Here is a 15,056-nt window from a genome sequence, read left to right on the forward strand (position 1 = left end):
ATCTCTACTGTTACTTTTAAGAGGGCATAAGATTGCAGATGCATCACACACACATGCAGACTCGCTCTTGAAAATGCATCAAAGGGTAAAATCAGGCTGTGGATGCTGAAGGAATAAGATATTGTCATCACTGGCCAGAAAAAGAGCGCTTTGTGCAGCTTTAAATGCAGAGAGAAGTCAATACGACCTGGTGCTGGGATTCAAACTGTCGTGCGGAAGAGGAGTCTTTACCAAACCTTGCAGTGCAAATAGTAGCGAGGACTACCTGGGGTATTCCAACGCCTGACTAGTTTATATCCCAGAACAGCGGCATCCCGGGGGACGCAAAGCCACCCCACCGGCGTCGTGTCCTGCGTGGGACTGGGGCATTGCATGGGCGAGGGGGCAAGGACTGGCCCCTCTCTGCTTGCCCACCCCAGGTGTGCTCCACAGTGGGGCATCTGCAGCCCAACGGCACCGACATCTGCACTTCTGTCCTGTCCTACTCTACGCTACTCTACTCTACCCTACTCTACCCTACTCTACTCTACCCTACCCTACTCTACCCTACCCTACTCCACCCTACTCTACCCTACCCTACCCTACTCTACTCTACCCTACCCTACTCTACTCTACCCTACTCTACTCTACCCTATCCTACTCTACTCTACTCTACCCTACTCTACCCTACTCTACCCTACCCTACTCTACCCTACTCTACCCTACCCTACTCTACTCTACCCTACCCTACTCTACTCTACCCTACTCTACTCTATTCTTGTTAATAAAATGAGGCTCCAGAATGGACAATCTGTAACATCCAAGACTTACTTTTGAAATTCTATAAGCAACAGTCTAGAACCAAGCAGAAGAGTTTAAGTCCTATACAAAATTTTTAATTTGGGTTTTAAAAACCTGCCCGTGAAAGACGTCTCTGAAAGGTTTCCAGGGGTTTAATTGAAAAAATGTTTTTGCACACCCATAAAAGTGTCACTTTAAAAATTATATTTTACATCATAGTATTACAAAAATTGCATTCGCACTTATTGATTAACCAACTATAAAACCAACAATAGATTATAAAAACTCTATACGATTTTCCCATACAAATAAATGTTTCACATTACTCTGTGCTGGGAACAAAGAGTTTCCAATGACATGAGCACAACTGTGAGCACTGACTGAGCAAACATCAGGCTCATACCAAAGATAATTTATTAGATTAATTATATCTTGCTTGAAACTCATAGAATGAGAGATATTGGGAAAAGTTATTTTCCATGGAAATGTAAAACATTGACAATATTGATGAATTTTAAGTGTGGTGATAAAAATTCTTCTGTCCCCAGAAACCTGTTCTGCTTCCTTCTCTTTTTTTTCCCCTTATCTTTTTCACCTTCAGATTTTAATCTTTTCATTTTAATTCCATTCTTCTATGAAAAGCAAAATATTTAAGTTGCATTCGTTGTGGCCCTTATGACCCAACCCTTGGAAAGGCAGAGCTGGTTTCTCTAACAGTCCCTGTGAAGGCAGGGAGGTTTGGGTGTGCTCATGCACTGGGAAATTTCCCAAAATGGATCTGCTGGAATAATTGTTGGAATAATTGTTCCCGAAGAGTTATTTCGGTATACCCCTGCATGAACTCTCGCAATCCGAAATCATTAATTTTTCCCCATCTGGAGGTGGATTGAGCTAAATATGAAAAAATAATCATTACAATCTGGCATAAATTTCCACAGGGGGCCTCCATTGGAAGAACTTTTCGGGAATAATTAGTCCATCACTGGTCTGCTGGCAAACTTCCAAGCGCAGACAAGTCTTTATAGGGTGTTATTTAATTTATTTGCCAAGCACCACGCCGGTCAGGGACATGACACGACCGCAGGCTGGTGGGACCCAAAGGGGCTCTTAGGTTTGCCCAGATGGCACGGCAGCCCCCTGCCTGGGGGTGCACCTAAAGTCCCTGCAAAGCAATAGCCCCCCCTTAGAAGATAAATCGGGGTGCTTTTATTTTGTCCCTGCCCTTGTGCCTCACCCACAAGTGCTTAAGTTTCTGCAGTGGCTGCAGAGGGAGCTGGAGGGGACTCGCCGCCGCCTGCCCACCCGGACCTTCCTGGGACGAGCCCAGCACCCGCGACGGCAGCGTGGTCGGAGCAGCATCATGCCCGTCTGGCTCGCCGCACTGCCCGGGGCTCCCAACCCCAGTTTGGGAGATGCTTTCTAAAGGACTTTAAGGATGCAAACTCTCACCAGTGATTTTAATTGTAAAAGCCAAATGCTACTCCTTTTGGGCTCCCACCATAGCAATGCCTCTGGTAAGTACTTAAAGAATATCTTACATGTATTTCTCCACTTAAATAAAACCAGTGCAGCTGTATAACATCACAGCAGGTCAGACGGGGAAGGGAAGGCCACCTCCTATGAGAGACAGAATTTTGAAAAATGAGAGGCATCTCTTCACTCGTGCTGGTTGTTCAGAGCTGGCAGTATAGGGGGAATATAACATGGCACTCCACCTCCTCGCCCACCGATACCAACTTCTGCAGCAAGCAGGTAACCCCGAACCCACCAGCTCTTCACTCACCAGCCCACCACGCTCACCTTCTACAACCTCCAGCAAGGTGGCTTGGCTGCAGACCAACAAGGTGGCCAGCCTTCTCTCTACAAAAAAAATTAAATTACCAGGAAAGACAGTTATGAGCCACCATAGAATCATAGAATCGTTAAGGTTGGAAAAGACCCTTAAGATCATCGAGTCCAACCGTTAACCCAGCACTGCCAAGTCCATCACTATATCATGTCCTCAAGCACCGTATCTATCCGTTCTTTAAATACCCCCAGGGATGGGGACTCAACCCCTGCCCTGGGCAGCCTGGGCCAGGGCCTGACAGCCCTTTGGGTGAAGAAGTTTTTCCCAATACCCAACCCAACCCTGCCCTGGCGCAGCTTGAGGCCGTTCCCTCTCGTCCCATCGCTTGTTCCTGGGGAGCAGAGACCGACCCCCCCGGCTCCAGCCTCCTTTCAGGCCGTTGCAGGGAGCGATGAGGGCTCCCCTCAGCCTCCTCTTCTCCAGACTAGACAAGTTTAGTGATGTGACACCACAGTGATGTGAGACTGGTTAAGAGATGCTAGGGAGCAAGAAGGCACCATAAGACTAGTCCTTGCTACGCTGGCAACTCTTGCCACTTAGCAGAAGCTGACAGAGTTTCCGGGTTGAAATACATGGGATTGGGGACCGTGAAACTGCCAGAGATTTGGAATCCGTTCTGAAAACAGAGTGATGCTAAATTATCCCTCAAACTGCTGGTCTCTGCATTTGAGGATGCAAATCCGAGGAGCTTTCCTGCACGCTGCCTTCTCTGGAAACCTCTGAGAAGAGGACATCGCTGACAGGAGGAGGCAAGTGCTTATTTTTTCACTACAAATTTTCCCCTGAGACGAATGTCAATATAGTCATTCAGAGACTAAAATCTGTCCTGAGACAGGAATCAATACTTCTGTTTTAAGCCTCATGCACGGAGAATGAGTACGTGCTAAAATAGTCCATAACGGATCGGGTGTTGGCAGTTTATCATCTGTCAGCAAAACATTTAAGAAATATTTCTCTCACACCCCATACAAAGATATGTATCAGATCGCTGTTCATTACAGAGGTGCAAGAAGACTCTTTATTTTTTTTAAATTTACAAAACAGATGAAGAAAACCCGAGGAGCAATAAAGGTTATTTGCTGAGCTGGGCATGCACTCAGAAATTTGTTTTATATCATTTTACACCGTAGCAAACATTATTCCATCTGCAGGCTACAGCGGGGGTTGGACTGAACGTGTCCTTCAGTCCCCGGCGGGAAACTTTTCCGAGCGCGTTTTGGTATGCAGGCAGGGCAGTGCCAGAGGGAAGCGTGTGGGAATCACGCCTCATTCAGCCTCATGCTAACGCAATTCCCTTTTTTTGTTACTTTCCAACTTCAAATGCAGCTGTATGAGCAGATATTAACAAGTCAAAAATATAAAACCCATTTAAGAGGCGGCATACCCACTTCACAGGCCACTGCTTAGTACCTGAGGAGAAAGCCATGGGGCTCCAGCTGAAGTTGGGAGCAGGACCCGCTGATGGGGTCAGGTAGAGAGAAACTTTTCTGCCCCACGGGCACGATGAGCTCGACGAGCCCAACTACCAAACCCCGGTAAAGGCATCGCCTCCCTCTATTTCAGACTCACCAAAGCCAAGAGGTGTGAGACACAAGGTAGGCTTGCTTTCCCAGTGGCTTATTTTCCACTAATATTTGTAAATCACGGAAACAATTCCTTGCTCCTCGGGTCGTTGTAAGAAGTCGCGCAGCATTTCTGGCTAAGCTGGGCTTGGCAAATGCCCTTTTAAATTCTTTTCAGTACTCCTGCCTTCTCCGAAGCACCTAAACCTGCAAAACAGATCGGTGGGATCTCACCTTTTAACGCAGGTAATGCGGTGGATATTGCCTCGGCGCTGATAGGGGGTTTCTGCCTCAAATAATCTACCGCTGCAGTCATCCAAGCAAAGGCATATTGCTGCCTAATCCCAAACTGATTGAGTTTCCATTTTTCTAACAGCCTTGTCTATACCTGAAGAATTTGCTGGTATTATCTCTGCTTAGTGCAGTCGTATTTTTAAAAAGAGCATTTTACTAGAGAGAAACGAATACCAGGCACCTGGCAAAGCCTTCTGTTTAAACAGAAAAAAACAACAAAAAAAGCCCCCAACATTTCTGGAGCAGAAATCTTTACAAGTATTTTGTTTTTGACAAACTAAGAAGTGCAGAAAGCCACATGGGTACAGGAAAAAAAAACAAAACAGAAGAGCCTTTCACATGCAGGTTTAAGGTCACCGAATCTCTGAATTTGGTTAGAATTGGATAAATATCATTGGTTAAAAGAGATTTGGAAATCTCGCATGATTCATTTTTGTATTTTAACCAAACATTCAAAATCTTCACTCAGAAGAGACTTCATCTTTTAATTTAGTTCGGTTAAACTTTGTAAAGAGCAAAGCCACCTGGAAAAACAATGTTTTGGAGCAGAATGCTTATTTTTCAAGCAAGCAAAATATGTTTGTGTTGTGGGTCTCCTAACATTTCCATTTACCCACTGAGCAGTTAAATCTGTTTGCAGAGGCTTAGTGAAGACTTGGGGCATCGGAAAATATTAAGCACCTACCCTTTGAAATACGGCGAGTGTAAGATATTGCATCAGTTACTGTTGAGTCGTTGGCTCAGGCACAGCTGAACTCCCCAAAAACCTCCGTAGATAACTAAATACTGTCAGGACACTGAGATTTCTGCAGCTCCCTGCAAAATAAAAAGCCAAACTCAAAATAACGCCCACCGAAGCACAGATGCGTTGTAGGGGCTCCTTCCAACTGGATGCGCCGCTGAAACAACCCAAATCCGCCTAAATCCTGGCCATCCGTCCTGTTACATATTCACAGTGTAAGTCACCAGGCGGTTGCATGAGCAGGCTCTGGTTTTGAGTGTTAATTGTTGCATATTTTTTTAGTCTTATAGTTAGGATTGAACGTGCAACTAATTACGTGTTCACGGCTGTTTTCATGGGGCCCTCGTGGCTTGCTCCTGCAGCGGCGGCGGGGAGGTGGGGAGCCTCGGGCCCTCGCTAGCGGGAAGGCAGGGAACGAGCGCGGGTCGCTGCGTGGGACGCAGCTCTGCGGAGAGGTGCTGCGGCTCGATTTAAATTGAGAACTGCCTTGAAAAATAACCTTGGCTAAAGCCCGTTAGTCAACCATTTTTTTCCTTGATTTCAAAGAGCTGTGAATCAAACTCTCTGCAGTATTTAATTGAAACAGCAAAGGCTTGTATTTCTCCAAACATTTCTCTTTTTAGGCCACAAGATACTTTGCATCGAATTCACCAGAAGTCCTTAAGTGGAATTGCAGCAGAATGGGGACGTTTCAGCCCAGAGCTGAAGCCTTCGGCATATCTGATGATCTCCTTGCCATCCTCCCTCCCTCGTGTGTGCTTTTGTAGGGAACCCGTCCATGGCTTTCTCACCTCGTACTCAAGAACATGTGATGCTAAAGCAGGATTACAGCTGAATTTCTAGAGCTGGACTTATACGGCATGTCCCAGAAGAGTCAATACGTAAGTCACAAAACTCAGCCGATCATAGTTCTGGAAAATAATGGAAAAGAGGGGTGTTCAACACGTTTATCTTCAGCTGTTGCTGCTGTCTGGTACTTCTCCATGGGCCACCCCGTTCCTGCCCTGTTTCTCGGGGCGCTCGGGCTGCCCACGGATGCTCTGCGGGCAGGATAAACTCATTTTTCTTCCCAGCCCCCGACCCAGGTGGGTCCCAGGCCGGTGAGGGGGGGGGTTGCTGCCAGCTCTGCCTGCAGCAGCGGGGCAGGCAGGTCTGGCAGGAGCGCTGCCCGTCGGAAGGCTGAGGTGAGCGCTGCCTGCGCTGCCTGCGCTGCCTGCGCTGCCTGCGCCATTGGTTGAGCTGCACCGACCTCTAGAGGCTTCGGCCCCAACTGCCGCCGTCGGGAAAGGCTTTTTCCTCGGTGAAGGGAAAGGATTGCAAGGGATGGAGGGGGGAAAAGCCCCTTCCATCTTCTGCTTTCTCTCGCCTCTGTCGCGAGTGGATGATTTACAACGCTTAAGGAGTCGCCGACAGAGGTATTAGCAAAAGCGGTTTTAACATGATGTTGTAAAAGTGCGACTTAACAAAGTTCGACGGCAAGGTTCACGCTATTCATTACTGCATGGAAGAATCATACAAAAGAAAATTGAGTTACACTCAAGTTAGAATGATTCGCAGAGAGACCGGAGACGCAAAGAGTAAGAAGACCCTCCCGTTGAGGCACGAGGTTCAGAGTAGACCCCCTTGCTTTCTAAACTCCTCCTCAGAGAGGAGTCTAAGTGCAGCTGGATCCAATCCTGGTCTCAGTCTTGGACAACGGTTTATGTCTAATGGAAGAAATACAAAGAGTAAGGAAGACCCTCCCGTTGAGTCACGAGGTTCAGAGTAGACCCCCTTGCTTTCTAAACTCCTGATGGAGCTTAGGTGCGGCTAGGTCCAATCTTACTCTCAGACTTGGACAACAGTTTATGTCTAATGGAAGAACTACAAAGAGTAAGAAGACCCTCCCATTGAGGCACAAGGTTCAGAGTAGACCCCCTTGCTCTCTAAACTCCTCCTCAGAGAGGAGTCTAAGTGCGGCTGGATCCAATCCCAGTCTCAGTCTTGGACAATGGAAGAAATACAAAGAGTAAGGAAGACCCTCCCGTTGAGTCGTGAGGTTCAGAGTAGACCCCCTTGCTTTCTAAACTCCTGATGGAGCTTAGGTGAGGCTAGGTCCAATCTTACTCTCAGACTTGGACAACGGTTTATGTCTAAGGGATTGTACCTGCAAAGTTTATGTAATGTTTCATTAGCATCAATTCAGCATGCAATCAAAGTTACCAAGACAAAATCAAAGTTACCATACTACGAGGTTATGCGCGATATCGGTCGCTTACCAAAGATTTGTCGCTGGTAAAAGGTGTCTCTGCTTCGAGGAGCAACCTTGAGAGGCGTCCCAGCTCAAGGGGAGATCACCAGAGAGCTCAGAGAAGGCTCACTTAGGCTGTCTTATTTATAGGATGAAATGGTTGGCTTATAGTCAAATCACATGTGATAGAAAAGGTGTGCAGGAGACTCCTTGCGCCCACAACTTACTTTGTTCCTTGATACGAGTCGCTCTGCTCCTTCGTGGGTTTTCAGAGAACTGATTGTCGGTCCCTTCTCCCTAGTAACGAGTGATAGAACGAGAGGGAACGGCCTCAAGCTGCGCCAGGGCAGGTTTAGGTTAGACATTAGGAAAAACTTCTTCACCGAAAGGGTGGTCAAGCATTGGCACAGGCTGCCCAGGGCAGTGGTTGAGTCTCCATCCCTGGAGGTATTTAAAGAATGGATAGATACAGTGCTTGAAGAGATGGTATAGATGGACTTGGCAGTGCTGGGTTAATGGTTGGACTCGATGATCTTAAGGGTCTTTTCCAACCTAAACAATTCTATGATTCTATGATTCTATGATTGAAACATGAGGAGTTCATGGCCCGGCTACAGCTCAGGGCTTAGCCTCTTCTGGAGCCTGCACCAAACCACCGCCGGTCTGGTCAAGGCGTGGAGCGCGCCCGTCCCAGCCTGCTCTCCAGCCTCTCTCCCCGCAGAGGCTTCAGGCAGCGGGGACGCGAGTCCGCGATAGCATGGAGAGGTACTTGTACCTTTTGATGGACAAATTGGGCGATATGTAAGATTGCCCTAGGGAAACCTAGGGACAGTCATCTGCCTGCGGTGCTGCAAGTGCCTGGACATCTTGTCTGGCCGATTTATTGGTAGCCTGTTGGAAAAAATAGCTACCATCCCTACCCAGTCCCAGACAACGTGTTGCCACACATCCCTTTTTCAAGTAGATCTCCAGTTTAGACTACTTGATCATTAGCATTTAATTGATTTCAGGACCAATGCATGAGTGCAGATTTTAACTGTGAAGCTGGAGCTCTCATCCAAAGCTGCAGAAGTATGTGAGCAAAGCTCCTAACCCTAGAAGTTCACTGAAGATGCAACCAGTGACGCATCAATGAAGCGAGCTCAGCTTTACTGGAGAAGTCGTTAAACTTGCGACGTAAAAGTTAGCAAAAAGCCAATCCTTCCGGTGTGGATACAAAAACGAAAGCACGTACCTCGGTTCTTCTAAAGTCAATGAAAAAGCAGCTGCTCATTTCATTGAGGTGTACTTTAGCAGAGAATTTTAGCAACCCCCAAAACACTATCGCATTATTTTTAAGCAACACCTGCCTCAAAAGATAGCCAATGTGAAAGACGATGCAGACGCACGCACCAAAACGTCTCCTGCATCCCCAACCCCATCCCTTTGTAAAGATGCCTGCTGCTGGGATCAGGGGCATCGGGGCATTTGCTCCACCACCCAGCGGATGCTTTTGTCTAGAAGGTGGCGACGTATTCCGCACCACGGCTTTTCTCAAGTTGGCTTTTGGACTTCATCTCCAGGCAAATCACAAAGGAAGGAGAAGGAAGAGTTGAGCATTTTGCTGCCTGAGAAATAATTCCACCTCCTTGAGAGCCCAAAGGAAGAACTACTTACACAGAACTACTTACCTAGAGTATCTGATTTTGTTTTGGTTGTATTAAAGAGGCTGCTTCAAATTTAAAGGTGATCTTAATTTCTCTTTAATTGTGCCCAGTGAATCTCTATGGTCTGATCCCAGCAAACAGAGCATGTACATACACGGGAAGTCGGCAGCTACCCCTATATATGAAACGCAAGCCACTTCTATGCTCAAAATACACTGTAAATATTGTATCCACACGCAAGATGACAGCGATTGCCTAATTTAGATCGTGTTTGAGCTCCTCCAAGGACTAAATGTTAAGGCAGGCAATGTAAACAAAATCTAAATAACGACGGAGGGGAGATCTGGGTGAGCTGTGGTCACAAACAGTTGGGGTCAGCAGCCTCCAGTGTCTCCAGGGAAGGGCTACAAACAAAAGACGGAGGAAACTGTTTACCTCCTCCTCCATGCAAGGACCCTGACCTAAACTGCTGATCTCACATTAAATATAGTTATTTCATGAAGGTACCTTTAATGGTTTGCTTTACAAAGCAGTCCTCGATCGGGACCAGGGGAGAGAGAGGAGGAGGAGTCCCAGTGACCGATGAAGGGAACTGACTCATCTTTTAAGGAACTGTAGCAACTAAATAACATGCATGAGTTGCAAATGATATTTATTACCCAAAAGTTCAACAAAAACCAGCATATGAACACGTCCCTGCTGGAAAGAAAATCAGAAATGAGTGTTGCAATGCGTATGCAGCAGGCAGGTTTAATGCTCTGGGAGAGAAATTCTGCTTGAACAGAGAGATGCAATCACTCATGTGCCAATGGCTGGCAGAAGTTTGTGGGCAACCTAATCGCATCCTTCCTTTCCGTGCATATTTGGCGGCAGAGGTAGCGAGAGCTCTACAATGAGACAGGGAGAAGGGACAGAAAACTTTCCTGAAGCAAACTTAGCGTTTGCCAAGCCTTTCATTCTTACAATATGCGAAGGGAATTGCAACTCACGTAATGGCATTCCCAAATTGCTGTCTGCACGCGAGAGATGCGCTCTGCCTGGTACAACCCGATCCTGGAGTTACCGTAACGCTCAGGGACATCATTTCATCCCTTATAATACAACACGGTTGTGGCGGCTTGATCGGAGACCGCAGCTGAGCAGCGACGCTGATGGAATGGCCCTTTCCCATCCTGCTGCAAAGCAAGGAGCTGCTGAGCCCTTGGCTCCGTCGTCTGCTCTCCAGATGAGAAAAGCTAATGTTTGGATCCAAGGGTGTTCTTGTTCCAGTGAATACTGAGAAAATAGAGAAAAATAGCGGTTTCGAACTAGTTGTGAGTGTGTTTTTGCAAGCGGCTGGCACTTGTTGATGTGCGGAGGGTGGGTGTCAGAGCTCTGGGCGCTGTGAACTTTCAGAATTCTTCAGATGAGAACGGCTCCTTCCAGTAGGAACTGAATCATTCCCATTTTCTTGGTTCGACACCTGCTTCTATATGAAAAAGTGCATTCAGAATTTTACGTAACTGCAGCTTATACTATTTGTCAAATTTATTCGCGACAGTATAAAGCTAAGCTATGCTAAGAGTACTAAAACATTAGCCAAAATTATTAATAATCTACTTTTTTAAGGGTATAAGAGAATGATGAAGGTTGTTAAGGATAAATTCAAATTCCGTTGGACTATGGCGAGGTACCGTACCGGAAAGCGTGGCCAAGGTCTGAGGGAAACAAGCTTGCTTGCAGCAGCAGCGAGGGGGCCAAGGAACCTGGAAAGCCTTTTCCCGTTCTCTCTCCTGCGGCTGTAGTTAGCACGGCAGGCAGAATTTGGTAGTATTTTCTCAAAAGGGGAATGGCTTTAGTTGGGAGCCTAAGGAATATCCCTGTGCGGTGCATGAAATGAGGGTTAGCGCATCCTGCGGGGTGGGGAGGCGTCGAGATGTGGAATCCTGTATCGGGAATAACCTGTAACCACCACCATCCCCACCACCAGTTAACCAGTTAAACCATTTAATCTCTGTTGAAAAGGTAAGAGCGGCAGTTGCCCAGGGCAGGTGCACCAGGTTCCACCAGGGTTTGGAGCTATAGGCTGGCGATGCCCTTCCCTCGCGGTGGTCTTGCTGATTTCCAGAGAGAAAAATATCACTAAACCCAGAAAATCATTCCATTCCAAGCCGCTCCAAGGATCGCTAAGCCATCACTACAGTGGATTAATATCTGTCGTCTTAGTACCGATACACCATCTTACTGCCAACAGGCGAAAGGCTTCCATCAGAACCACAATTTTGGCAGAAAGGTGATGAAACCATTAGTGGAAAGTCTTTTTTCAAATCTGAGTCCAAACTTTGGAAACTTCTTGGGTTTGAATACAAAGCTTTCTAGTTTTGACAGAGAACATCTTTTTGTTAAAAAAGAGAGGCCTTTTCTTCCCCCCAGGGCTTTTCAGCTACCTTTAGTAATGGTGGTTACTCACTAAAAAAAAGTGCTAAGAGACATCATTAAGAAATAAAACATGGTAAACAGCACAGCAACATGTCACAGGAGCTACAACGGCCAGCGTGGCTTTCTGCGCCCGCCGGGGAGGCGTTGCAGCACGATCGGGGCAGCACAGCCCGGACTGGCAGCACCAGAGGTTTTGTACGCGAGACCAGGGCAAACCCCCTGGCCCCAAGGGCATTAAATGTTAATATTGGTGTCATGAACAGCAAACAACTACAAGGCACAGTTAAACAGTTACTATTAAGAGTCCCCTTTCTTCTGAAAGGGCTGTATCTGCTTTTTGCTCCTACATGAAATATTTTAATCGGGAAGAGCCTTTTAAAGCCACTTCTGTGCTGGTTTTACTGCACTTTAACTTACAGTCGCGTGAAGAGTAACGTCCTGGCATTTTCATCCCTAAAACGAGCCTGCAGCGCACAGCTACACAGGAGAAGTCACTCACGTCCTCATTCATGAACTCTTTGATCAGTAATTACACAAACCAACTCTGGAATTAGAACAAAAATTTAAACTGATATATATATATACTTTCTGAATTTCTTCTGTCAAACCCTTACCTTGCGTTCTGAAAAGTTCCTAGGTAGCTCAGCGTACTTACATTCCCGAAAAGCAAGCTTCAGGAAACTCGCCACATAACGATAATTTGTTGGGAACATAGCTTCTTTCCAATTTCACAGAAGCCCGTTAGTAACAGGCTCCATCCTTCTCCTGGGGAGAGAGTGTGAGCGCTCCCCAGCCTGTGACCGGGCTGGAAAAGACCAGATCCATTACTCTCTTTTATTCTGCCCGATTATAAACTGAAGGAAGCTACTTCAAAAAAAAAAAAATGACAATTTGTCTTGATTCCCAGCCTGCCCCCAGCCCGGGAAATCCTGCAGCGAGATCACCCATCTCTCTGCTCTCCCTCTTGCCGTTGGTATTGTACGGAGAGAAGAGAGACTCCGGAGGCGACGGAAAAGCTCCCCCACCGCGGGCTGCAGAGCGGCACGACGCGTTACTAGGCGTGGAGACTTTATGCTGACCTTGGAACTACGCTGACCTGCCAAGCAATTTCATCTTTAAGTCTCCAGGGAAGTTCAGCAAACCTGCTCAGATTATTTTGATTATTTCTGAGTTTTCTGATTAACTGTGCAAGACCCAACTCACTTCAGAGAAATCCTGGCAGTGCCGTAAGCCACCCTGACGTCCTAACTGCTTTCTCAGGCAGACAGAAATAAGCCCAGGTTTTGGCACCTGCTGCATTCTGCACCGAAGACGCTTTCGTTACAGGCTCACTTTGACCTCGACGCGGAACTCTGTAAAGTCAGGCTGGCTCCTTATTTTTAGCAGTCTCCTTTCTCAAGGAAATAGGCAATTGTACTTCACCTCGGCTGAAAAATCCACGGCGGCTCCCGAGCTTAGACAGATTTCCTGAGGCAGTGCTCTGGGTAAAGGCAGCGCTTGGTGATACACGCTTTTCCCAGCCTAGCCCGTACCTGGCCAAGGGAACAGTGACATACGAGCAGGGACGTTCTTTGCTTACTCCATCCACAACACAACAAGTTTTCAACTGCTTGGAATATAATCATTTATTTATCTTTACAGTGATGACGGAAGAATGTACAGGTGCTTTCACCCATAGGTATAAAAATCTGTTTATATACAGAGTCACAATAATCTTTAATTGGGAAATCATTCTGTTCTTCTGATCCATCCTTACCAAAAACCACAGGAAAAACAAATATTTAGTACAGGCAATATAATTCCAGTAGGTTTGCAACCTGGCATCAAAAGCTCAGCTTTAGATTAAGGGTAACGTTCGATACTTAAAAAAGGACTTTAAGTCATAGGACACAAAATAAAGTTGCTTTTCAAATAAGATATATACATCAAAAATAGGAGTCTAAAAAAGGCATTGGTTTTAATGCTATTAGAAAGCTATATAAATGTGCATGGGTCCATTTCTTCTTATAACGAAAGACCGAAGGAGAAAGTGCCTCTGTCTTTTAGGAAGTTCCTCCTGGGATAAGTCAGTTAAAAGTACCTGTAAAAGAGAAAGAAAGAATCCCTTTTGGAAAAGTAAAGGCTGATGGTTGCATCCATTAGAACGCCTTTGTTGGAGCAGTTACAGCTGCGTTGCAGTTCCCTATTGAGAGCACACCATAAATAGTTCATAAGTGGGTAACAAAAAATTAATACAATGTAAGTAGCTACTCAGTCGTTAAAGAGTCCCACAGATGCCTAGTTACTTTTTCATTAAGCACAGCCCGCGTACATAACACGCTTTTAACATCCAGCCTCTTTCACCACACTCCCTCCTGGCACATTACCCAGGCTGCTGCACTGCTTCATTACGGCCTTAAATCACTGCTCTGAATTCTTGTTTTTTAAATACAGCATAATGGGTACATAAAAAGTTTCTTAATATGAAAAGATCATACTGGAACTTTAGTCTGTATAAAGAAAAAAAAAAAAACTCACATCTTTCAAGCTATTTTACATTAACTAATCCACTTACTCAAAAATCTTGTTCAAGTCTACAATTAAAGCTACAAAAAAAGCAGTTTTTTAGAACATAGCCAACATATGTACAATTACACGTACGCTGCCTGGGTACATGTAAATATATAAGGAGTTCACAAGCTGGTGAAACTCAAGGTCTGCTGGTCCACCTGATTTCTGCAGAGAACCACAGTACCAGTGCAAAAATAAATAACTGTATGACTCCCCTACAAAACAATTCTTTTATGCTAAATTTAAAAAATCAAATTGACAATTTGATTCTAAAATGGCAAAGGTTTGAAATTTCACATCTTAAAACAATGGTCTTTCTTGACTTCCTTTAAAGTTATCCATAATTAGACTTCTATAGGAGAAATACTCAGGGATTAAGAGTTTAATAGTAAATAGCTGTAACTTAAAGTAATTAAAAGATTCTAGCAGCCTGGGAAACATCAAGATCACCGGCCTGTTCAGTGGCCTAAATAACACTGGCAAATCGCTCTTGTCCACAAATTAAAGACCAAATTTCCCTTTGTGTGGTACTGACACTATAAGTAATAAAAATGATCTGTGCATTAGAAACATGAGTCTTCAGGGGCTGGTGGGTACATTATAAATACATTTGGTTTCTAATTATAAGAATTTACTCAAGCAACACACCCTTGTATCAGTCCAGATACTGAGTGCAAAAATAACACCTGGCTGTTGGGTGCACCGGGCTCATATTCTTCATACGGGGGGAGCCAAAATGCCATGGAATTACCACTCTGCGCTAGGGGTTGAATATCAGTTTGAACGTTCAGCAGCCTTGCTAAAGCAGGTCACAGTCCGGAAACTTCCATCCTCTGTCTACAAGTTACCTGGACATAGTATTCATAATTGTATACAAGTTAACTCCTTTGTATCTGTCAAATAGGAAATACATATATTCTTTTCCCTTGTGGGTAGTAACTCCAGAACAAAAAAAAATGAAATTAACTCCTTTAAAATTACACAA

At 45.5% G+C, this 15,056-nt stretch overlaps 1 protein-coding gene across 1 annotated transcript in view; it reads right to left on the reverse strand.

Moving 5' to 3' along the window:
- Positions 1-13,178: 13,178 nt before the first annotated feature.
- Positions 13,179-15,056, reverse strand: part of LOC309601813 (methyl-CpG-binding domain protein 2) — a 41,303-nt gene continuing 39,425 nt past the window's right edge. Inside the window, exon 7 of the mRNA XM_082334962.1 lies at positions 13,179-13,601. The gene's annotated coding sequence lies outside the window, so the exon portion shown is untranslated. The remainder of the gene's footprint in view (positions 13,602-15,056) is intronic.

This window comes from Platalea leucorodia (genome assembly GCF_965183815.1).
Source record: "Platalea leucorodia genome assembly, chromosome: W".
NCBI classification, from domain to species: Eukaryota; Metazoa; Chordata; class Aves; order Pelecaniformes; family Threskiornithidae; genus Platalea; species Platalea leucorodia.